This window comes from Oenanthe melanoleuca, chromosome 24 (assembly GCF_029582105.1).
Source record: "Oenanthe melanoleuca isolate GR-GAL-2019-014 chromosome 24, OMel1.0, whole genome shotgun sequence".
In the NCBI taxonomy this organism is placed as follows: domain Eukaryota; kingdom Metazoa; phylum Chordata; class Aves; order Passeriformes; family Muscicapidae; genus Oenanthe; species Oenanthe melanoleuca.
In genome coordinates this window covers 2,288,601-2,299,202 of record NC_079357.1, presented here as the reverse complement: position 1 = coordinate 2,299,202, position 10,602 = coordinate 2,288,601, and the positions used below count along the sequence as shown (strand labels likewise).

The window sequence follows — 10,602 nt, the reverse complement described above, 5'->3', positions numbered from 1 at the left end:
ACTTCTCTTTGAAATGGAGAATGGAAACCCCCTCCCTCCTAATTATTATAATTTTGAAATTAAGGGGCTCTCAGGCAAAGAGATGGGAATTAGGAATAACAGTTCTTCACTAGGAAAATTAAAATAGAAATGCAGTATCACAAAGAACAATCCCAAACCCTGCCAGAGTCAGAATCCAAGCTGACACCCGTCAGTCAGTCAGGGTGTTGGCACAGTCCCATTCAATGGTGGCTGCATCCTCCTGCAGGGGCAGATGTGGTTCAGCTGGAGCAGTGCTCCTGGAGAAGGTGCAGTTTCCTCTGAAGCTCCAGGGATGATGTGCAAAGGTCTGGCTTTCCTCTGGAATCCAGTGGAAAGAAGGTGCCTTGGTGTCCAAAATGTCAGTTTTTATCTGGGTAGGAAAGGCTTGGCTCCTCCCCTGGCTGGAGCATCTCCCAGTGGGATGATGGAATTTTATCAGTCATGCCCTGGGACTCACTGGCCATTAACAGGAGATATCTCCTGGAGGGAGGATGGGCTGTGGGAAGATAAAGATGATTGCCCAGCTGGTTTAAAGATGGCCCATGAGCAGATAATGTGTGCCAGGAGATCAGGGTCACTGTGACAGAATTCACATTTCTGGTCATATCAACCAGCACAGACACAAAAATTTGGATTCCTTTTCCTCCAAACCACTCTGCTCTGGCTGCATCCCCCAGCAGGGATGATTTTCCCATTTTCCAGCATTCTCTTCCCCCTTTGTGCTGTTCTGCACAATCACAGCAGGTGGATCCATCTCCTGCTCTGAGGTAATTCATTAAAATGCCCAGAACCAGGAGAAGGTGTCAATGTGAGCACATTGTCCAGCCTGGCTCCTCAGCTAGCCAAGAGAAGGTGAGGAGCAATCCCCAGCCCAAAGCAGAACTTCCCTCACCTGCTCTCCCCCTTCTAACCCAGATCAATCAGAGGAGCTCCTCCCTCATAAAGTGATGTAAAAAATGTTTATCTGGGCAATTCAGAGGAACAAGGGTCCCTCACCTTCCATCCAGTGCAGAGCTGAGGGGGAAGGTTTGGATTCCACTGCCTGGCACAGTCAGATTGCTTTTGGCTGCCAGCACAGTAAAACATTTGCAGAAGCACCACAAGCACCCTGAGCTGCCATCTGACTGTCTGGGGGGATCTGCTGCAGAGCTCCCTTCCCCTTCTGCAGATCTGCAAGAGAACAATCCCAGGTGGGAGGATGAGAGGGAAATGTTCCAGTGAGTCTGGGACAGCAAAAATGGAGAGGGGAGAGGCTCTTCGTCCCCAGAGCTGCCCCAGCTCAGTCAGAGAAGAGTTTGTGGGGCTGCTGAAGCTTTGAACCACCAAGAATGAAACTGTGGCCACAGAAACCAGTCCTGGGGATGGGTGTGATGGGTTTTGCCAAGTGAGAGCTTTCCTTTCAGGAAGGAGCACACTCAGCCATCCCATTGCACAGGAAATTCCAAGTTTTACCAGGATAAGGCCACCCTGCAGCCTCAGGAGCTCCCAAACCCGTGCAGCCCCCAGCCCTGACCCCTCCTGTGCCGTGCCAAGCACGGCTGGAGCGAGCTAATGGTGCAGAAGTGATGGATACAGACACTGCTTATGTAAGGCTCATTTCTGGAGGAAACTCAGCTAAAAGCAGCACTGAGGAGCTGAGTCGTCTTCCACACGCTCTGAGGTTAAATCAAGCCTGCTGTAAACCATCCCTGAATCCTTCTCTCCTTCCCCAGGCTCAGCACCACCACAGCCTCTCCCTCTCCAAGAGGAAAACATCTGGAGCAGAGAAACCATTCCCTGGCGCCTCCCAAAGGACACTGCGACAGCAGGTCTTTATTCCAGGATAAAAACCCCTCTCCAAAGCAATTAGCATTCCTGCAAAGTGGAGTAATTACTCTCCAGTGAAGTCACTTGTGCTCGAACAGCTCACTGTCTGCCAGCCCCGCCGAATGCCAAGCAGCTCCTTCCCCCTTGCAGGGAGAGCAAATCCAATCGGGAAACCAGAGTTCTTCAGGAGATGCTGGAGCTGATTTCAGCCATCCACCACTTTCAAGGAAAAATCTTTTTTTTATTTATTTTTTTTTTCTTGTTTTATAACTGCTGGCGGGAATTCAAGGAGAAAGGTCAAATTCTTTGCCTGCCCCTAAAGAAAAGACAACAGCTGGGCCCAGCTCAGACAGCACCCAGAGGGAAGAGGATTTTTATGAACTCCCCAGCCATGCCCAGAGCCTCAGAAGAGCAGAATTTTACAAGGCACCAGAGACTCCACCATAAATCACAGGGCTGAAGGAAAGCTGGCTGTGGCTGCTGCAGCTCCTGGAACTGCTTGTTCTCCAATAAAAGGACATGAAAGACAACTGATTTCTGAATATACAGCCCTGTGTGTGCTCCTGCTGCAGAGCAGCCACACCATGGGCTCACAAGAGGTGGGACAGCACAAAAAAAACCCCAAATCAGTGAAAACAGAAGAGTTAACAGAGAGCAAATGGCCTGGGATGATTTTCCTTTGGGCTGGGCATGTGCTGAAACATCCTGATCTATCTTTGGAGCTCCTCAGCATATTTGCTCAGCTGATTTGCATAGGCAAATATAAACTGTGCTCTCAAAAAAAATTGCTCAAGCAGAGTCTGGAGCAAATGAAACACTCAGGCTGAGGGGAGGGAGTGAGGAGAAGTTGTAGCTCTGGTGTTCTGTTCCTGGAGCTGCTGTGACTCCAAGCAGAGACTTGCAAACATCAAGAACTGGGGGAAACATGACAGCAGAGCCAGGCTGGGGGAAGGAGATGCACGAGTGGTTTCTCTCTGCACATTCTCCCAGTTAATATGGAAAGCTGTAGCTGTCAGCACTGACAGGAGCCCAAGGCGTAAAACCAGACCCAGAGTTTCCTGGGCCAAGGGATTCTGCTGATTTCCAAGCCAGCTTTGGCTGGCAGGGAGAATAAACTGCACCTCAGAGGGATGAGCAGATCCAGTGGGAAATATTCTGTGTTCAAGGAGGGCTGGGAAGAGGTTGGTGACAGAGGCAAAGGCTCTGCCACGAAAAAAAAACATTTTGTGGACTCACCCTGCCTGTCAGAATCCCGATTTTTGCCATCCTGCCCCAGCAGGGTGTGGGAATTCAATTGTTTAGAGGGATTGTGGTGGAGTAAGAGCTCACCTCGGGCTCTGCATCAACAGCCAGCACAGCCAGGAGATGGATGGAGGCTTAGCAAAGCCAAGCCTCAAAGAAAGGCAATTTCATCTGACCTTTCCCAGCCTGGAGAAGAGTTTTCTGACCTGGAGATAGAGCAAATTCCTCTTATGTAAAAGGTTGTTCTGAGAAGAGAGGAGGGCAATTATCCTTCAGGCCATGGGAGGCAGGACAGGGTGAAGCTGCAGGGGAGGAGATGGGAAAAAAGAGGTTTAAATTTCTCCTTAGGATAAACTTTTGATGCTGAGGGTAAATATCAGTGAGGTGGGAGCACAGAATCTTTGCTGGAGGTGGATTTTAGGGACTTCCATCAGGGTTAGTGTGATGTAATCAGTTGGAGAGGGCATCAAGGATGGATTAAATGATCCCCAAGCCCCACCAGCCCCACTTTTCCATGACCAAACCTCTCCTGTGAGTTTAAGATGAGAGGAAAAGTGAAAAAGTAGAAAACCTGATGGTGCTGATTCCTCCTTGTGCTGCAGAGCAACCCTGAAACCTCAGGAACCCTGAAGAGGGGCTGCATTTAATTTAATACGCTGCCAAAACCAAATTTCCTTTTGGTCCTCCCCAACCCAGCCAGAAAACACAAATCTGAACAAGATCTGCCCAAAAACAACCTTCAGGAGGATCCTGTGCAGAAAACATCCACCTGAGCATCACAAGGGTGGGAATTTTGCCACCAAGCCCTCCCAGACACTGTGATCAAGCAATCCCAAAAATCCCTCTGGAGCAATCCCAAATCCTCCTTTTCATCCATGAGCTTTTCCCTGGGAATTCCAGCCAAGATATCCATGGAGGCTCTGTCAGTGACAGCAGGGAATGGCAGGAGACAACCCTGGATCTCTCCTGATGCTTTTTTTATTTTTACTTTATTTTGCAATTTCCCAACCCCAGGAAAACCAGCTCCAGCTGCTGGGCTGGGACCCCAAACCAAGATTTATCCTTGGATTTGCAGCTCCCAGCTGGAGTGGAGGTGCTTGGGACCTCCAAAAAACCTGCAAACACGGCAGGATGAAATTTATAAATTGGGTCATCAGAGAGAAAATCCTTCCCCAGCAGTTTGAAATCCTGACCCTTCCCAAAGCTGCCTCTACTCGTCCCATGACAAGAAAAAAAAAAAAAAAACAAAAAACAAAAAAAACTCTGGAGAATTGGTTTGCCTGGGGGAATTGGGGCACATCCAGTGACAAAACCGGGAAAAGATTCCAACAATTCACCGCTGCTTGGATCTGCCGAGGGAGCAATTCGGGCACATTCTGCAGGAATTAGTGGGGAAATCCTGGAGCTGACAACACAAAGGATTCTCTGAGAAATCCTTTTTGTAACATTAGGAAACCTGTCAGCTTCCATTCCACTCGATAACTTGGGTAAATCTCTGTCTTTTTGTCTATTCCTCCTTTTCTTCCCTTTTTTTTTTTCCTCTTTGACGTGAAAAATGAGAAGCAAGAATTGCATTGTCAGACAGAAACACACACACATGTAATGAATTGTAAGCTGCTTGACCCTTCCTGGGTATTGATTCTGCTCTTTAAGCATGGACTGCTTTGCAGGAGCTGAGAAAAAAAAATATAAAAATCTGCCAAATAAAAATTGAACCCAGGATTTTCTTATTTTAAGCTGAAGCTTGTCACTGGCAGAGCTGCCTGAAAAAAACATAATATACTGCAATTCTCCCCAAACACCATTTTCTGTGTGCAGGAGAAACTTGCCTGCTTTCATTTATCACACTTTTTTATCAGCAGGGAAAAGGTAAATAATTGAGACAGTAAGCAAAAAATAACCCCCCTCCCCAAAAAAATCAACCCAGCATTCTTAAAAAAAAAAAAAGCTCAAAAAAAAAAAAAAAGGTGTTTTGCTTTCTGGGATCCCATCTCCCATCAAAACCTTAAAGATGCTCATGAAATATTTTCACACACCAAAGAAGCATTTTTATGAGAAGACATATTTCGTGGAGAGGAGAAAAAAAAAAAAAAAGAAAAAAAAAAAAGGAAAATTTGCATTTTTCCAACAGCTGCAGTAAATCCTTATCTCACAGGGATGCTGAGAGAGGAACGCTCAGCTTTAAGCAGTTTTAGAAACACATCTTCAGCTGGCATAAATCAACTTATTTCCACTGAAACAACAGCTTTGGAACCCAAATTCTGCTCCAGAAAGGAGTTCCAGGTGACAACTTGGCCTCTAATTTTGCAGAAATAAGGAAGTTTTTTAAGGCAAGTTTCACTTTCTAACTTGAAGCAATTTTAATCACCCTGGATAAACCCAGCAGCTCACACTGAAACCTTTCAGTGTTTTCTTCAGCTATTCCCAAGGATTCCAAATTATTTGGAGCAGGTGAGGAAACATTCCTGGAATTCCTGGAATGGGGTTTGCAGCAGCCATAAAGAACAGGTGCCCAAAAAAATATAAAGAAAATCCTTTCCAGGGAATTTCCAACACATAAAACCATCATTGCTCCTCTGCAACCCATCAGGCAGACAAAAAAAACAAAATAAAAAAGAAAAACAAACCAACAACAAACCACAAAATCAAAAAAAAAATTTAAAAAAAGCAACTCCTTAATTTTTTTTTTAACAGAGTGAGGAAATAATGAACCATCAACTGTTGGAGCTCCAAAAAGCTGCTCCCAAGGAGATTTTCAGCTTTTTGCTCTGCTGTCTGTGGCAGTTTTGAATTTTTTTTTTTTTTTAGCAAAACTCATGTTTTACCAATCTTTGTTAAATCAGAGATGAAATCTCGATATATCCAGAGTATCTAGAGGTACAAAATGCTCCTCAGCAGCTCAGACTCACCCACCAAAACCATGGCTGTCCTCACTGACCTTTCACAGAACAAGGACAAAATTCCTGGTTTTGGTAAACTCAGCCTGGGCAGGAATAATTAATAATCCCTCTGGAATTAGGGACAGCAGAATGCCCCAAAAAATGAGGTGCTAATGGAGATGTCTGGCACAGGCAAGGTCAGGGTGCAAAAACGCAGGACAGGGACTTGGGGAAAATGTTTTTGGTCACACAGAGAGACCCAGGGGAATAGCAGAATTCCCTTTTTTGTGTTTTACACCCAACAAAAGCCACGGATTCCTTCCCTGGGGCAGCCTGGCTGCTCCCAGCACCTCCCAAAAAGCTGCTGTGGGACACCCCCAGTGCCCTCTGGGCAGCACAGGACCAGCTGCAAGTGCCAGACTAACAGCTGGGCACAGCTGGAATGGTTTTAGCAGCTCCTCTTTGGCCTCCTGTGCCCAGCCCGGCAAAATTAACTCACCCACCACTGACAGCTCCAGGGAGGGGCTGCACACACTCTGAGCTTTCCCTAATTTTCTTTGTCCTTTCCTCCACACAGCCCCAAGACACACTGGAAGCGTTTTAAAAACCCCTCAATAAACAACCCAAGAGGGAGGAAAGTGCTGTGCTGACACTTCTGGGCCAAGAGGAGGAGGAGGCAGAGCTGGGAATGAATTGCAGAGCAGCTGCTGTCTCATTGACAGATATCAGTGCTCTTTAAAACACACTCATCTCCCCCAGAGGGATCGTTCCTCCTTCCCCTGGCACTCCAAGGCTGGAGGGAGAGGCATAAAAAGCAGCAAGAAAAAGTTTTCCTACCTTTTTCTGCAGCTCTGAGGTCCAGGGAGGCAGAGCAGCACAGATGGAAAAAATCACCTGGCACCTACAGCCACAGCAAACTAAAAATGTACAAAAAAAAAAAAAAATTTAAAAAAAAAAAAAAAAAAATTAAATAAATAAAACAACCAACAAACATCTCCAGCTCAAGCAGAACATCCCAAAAGGCAAGAAAGAGCTTGAACTGCTCAATAAATCTCCTTTTTAGGAGTGATGTCCCAGCTGATGAGGATTTGGGGATGATTACTGAAACACCTGGGAAAAGGTTTCCTAAAACGTGGTTTAGTTACCACCACAATAATTTGCTCCAATGCCAGTCAAGGTTTAGAGGGTTGGTAGCAGTTGTAGGTGATTTTTAACTGACAGGATAAATTTATATTGTGGATGGGAGAAAATATTTTCTCAAGGCAAAAAATTTAAAATTGAGTTGTTCCATGAATGGGATCATGCACGGCCAAGGATTCCTCACATTGAATTCACCTGAACCTCCCTGGAACAATCCTTGTGCCTGTGCTCCTGTCAATTATCCTCCAGAAATCCCAAATTCCTGCCCAGCTCCCTCTGACAGAGCAGCAGTGTTGTTCTGATGGATTTCTGTGTTTAAATCTGGGAGAAGTTCCTATTTCACAATTCATTTAGGTCTGCAAAGTGGATAAATTTTATTTTCAAAGATCCCTCCTTGCCAAGCTGATTCCCAGACACCCCTGGGGAATGGCCACAATTATTATCAAAATGACACCAGGATGCAAATGCTCAAGCACTTGAAATTTCCCATCTGTTAATACTCATCAAAAAAACTTGAAATTCCTTGGTTCCAACCAAAAATACCTGGGAAAATACAGGCTTGGGTTAAAAAGTGAGTTGGGCTGGCTGAATTCCTGAATGACAACTTCAAAATTGGCCTCTAGACCTGAGCCTCAGCTGAGCTTTAGTCCATGCCCAGCTTTTGATCAGGAGAGAGGGAGAGCAGGGCCTCAAGCTCTGAAAACCACTGGTTGGGGAATCAAGGGAAAAGCTTTATGCTGATCACATGGAAAATAACATCAAAGCCCCAACAATAAAGTGAATTTATGAAATTTCACCCCCACCCAAAAGAAAAAAATGAAAAAAAAAAAGTTTATTTTAAAATCAATGGGTATTGAACTTCCATAACAAAGAAATCATAAACTCCTGGCAGAGTAATGAACTCGGGCTGACCTCAGCTGAGGACTGGAGGCACAGGCAGCACAGAGAGCTCCTGCTCAGCCTACTTCCCATATCTTTGCCTGAGAGCCTCTTAATTTCAAAATTGTAATAATTAGGAGGGAGGGGGTTTCCATTCTCCATTTCAAAGAGAAGTGTCTGTATTTACTGGCAGACACCTGTCCTTCAAACCAGGACAGGGGGACAGGACTGCAGGGGGGAGGCAGCACTGTGCAGATTAATTCCAGCTGTACCCAACCCTAACCCAGGCAGAATCCTGCAGCTGCTGGGCACCAGGAGAGCAGGGTGAGTGTCACCAACCCCACAAAAGTGTTCAAACCCCACAGACCAACACCTGAAGAAGCTGTCACCCAAAGGCACAGACTCTCTCTGCTCTCCTCAGCACTCACAGGAAGCAGTGCCTCACTAAAACTTAATCATTCTTATCAGGGAAATGGATCAAAACTGGGATAATGGCTCTCCTCAGACTCTGGAGTGAGATATTTTACAGAACTGATTTGGAAATGCTCCTAATGATGCAATTAAGGGATCAAGAACAAGTTAAGCTGGACTTAAATAGCTCTGAAAGTGCATCAGATGCATTAGGGCACCAAATAATTCTGCATTGCAGCATCGTTGGGAGTTCTGGCACACAGGGCCGGCCTCTGGCTGCTCAGTATTTTAAAACAGGGCTGAAATTCCCACAGGCAGGGATTTTACACCCTGTCAGGATCTCCACAAGTCAATGCCACCGTGGTTTTAGTGGCCACAAAGCTTTCACCTTCATCTGCAGGCCCCACAAATCCACCAGCAGCAGTGTGGAGCCAGTGTGGCAAATTAAAGCCTGGTATTAATGAGCTTTGCTTTCCTTAATCCCTCTGAAAGATCCTCTAAAAGGACCTCAGGCATGAAATTCTTGGTTTAAACCCATCCTGGAATTTTTCAGCCTGCACCAAGCAGGGCAGGAGTTAAACCATCCCACAAAGATAAAAGGTTTTGTGTGGGGAAGTTGGTACAATTGTTCAGAAAAGATGAGCAATATTGGCTGCCTTCATTCATGGGGTGCTGGAATTTAAGAAAACTGGGGTTAAACCTCAAAATTTGAGGCATTCCAAATTCCTCTGCTCCTTCTCAAAGCTCCTCCCTCCAACAACACTTGAAGTCCCAGCATTTGGAGACTGGAGTGATTTAGAAATTGCCCCCATTTTTTGTCTCTCTGATTCCTGAGCATAAGTCACATCCTGATTGAGGAGCGGATCAAATCTCAAATTATTTGTATTTTTTTCCCTGATTGAGGGTACATTTGTGGTGAAAGGAGCTCTGTGTATTTTATTTAAAATGCCATGCCTGGCTTTGAGATTGCCCAAACCCAGTGATAAATTCCTGCTTTGTTCTCCTCACAGCATTTTCCTGCCTCTTTAGTGGGAGCTTTATGACTTTTTTTTTGTGTGTGTGTGCAATATGAATTCACCAGCCTATATATATGTATTCTTTTAATAATAAATACAATGTTTACAGGAATAAAACCTCCATTCCAGACAGAATTATGTGCCTGCATACGGATGGCAGAGCCAGAGGCTGAGCTCTTCCCAGGGTGAGAAGCAGCAGCTCCAGGAGGGATGCAGGAATAAAATCTGCCCTTGGAGCTCACCTGGGAGCAGGTTTTGCTCTTAAAGCACCTCCCAGGAGGAGAAGGGAGGCACAGAGGTCTCAAACACAAGGCTGAGCTTTCCTTGAGCTCTAACCTAAAAGTTTCTTGATTTTGGTTCAATTATAGTTGAGAGGGTTTTTTTTTCCAGTTTTGGTGCCTGATAAAATTTGGGTGTTCTTGGGGGACAGAAGGGAATTGTGCCTGCCAAGGACAGAGCTCAGGGGTGTTCCCTCAAGACAAGACCTCAAACTCTTCTGTCACACTGAGGCATTCCCAGCTCATCCCTTCCCTGCTCCAGCCCTGAGAATTCCATCCTCAGCCAGGAAAAGCCAGGCTGGGCAGATCTGAGCCCTCCTGAATCACCATGGATTTCTCCAGATCCCTCACTGTGCATTTGCACAGATCAAAAACCCCCAAAGCTTCTCCTTCTTACCATGGGCTTTGTGATTACTCACCTGGGGGTCACATTAAATCCAGCTAATCCTCAGGCTCCCAGGGCATTTTGCCATCAGCAGCTCAGCACAGGGGAGGGGAGCAAAATTATTCCTTTTCTTCATCCCTGGTCCTCCCAGAAATATCACAGCACTGAATGGGATCAATGAGAATGTGCTGCTACACTTCCTTAATGCTTTATTACAGGCACCAGGGTCCTGCTAAACAGCATAATAAAATATCAATAAACAGACTGTTTGCTGTAGAGGCTCCTTCTGCTGCTGCAGTTTCTCCACCTCGAGCAGGATTTCTGCAGCTTGGGATGGGAAGGATGGGAATGGGGAGATGGATGGATGGATGGATGGATGGATGGATGGATGGATGGATGGATGGATGGATGGATGGATGGATGGACTCACAGGCACAGTGAGTTTTCAGAGGCTGAAAGAGGAGAGGGAAAAATCACATCACCAGAGGAACGCTGATGCCCACAGAAATTGTTCTGGTTTCAGCCTCCAGCAGAAAGAGAAATCC

General features: G+C 45.8%; 1 long non-coding RNA gene across 1 annotated transcript; it reads right to left on the bottom strand.

The window, feature by feature from the left end:
- Positions 1-298: 298 nt before the first annotated feature.
- On the bottom strand, positions 299-10,375 carry LOC130262542 (uncharacterized). Its single transcript, XR_008842130.1, has 3 exons — positions 10,092-10,375; positions 6,786-6,865; positions 299-517 (listed from the first exon to the last, which is right to left on the bottom strand). It is a non-coding gene; the product is annotated as an uncharacterized LOC130262542 (long non-coding RNA).
- Between the last annotated feature and the right edge of the window lie 227 nt (positions 10,376-10,602).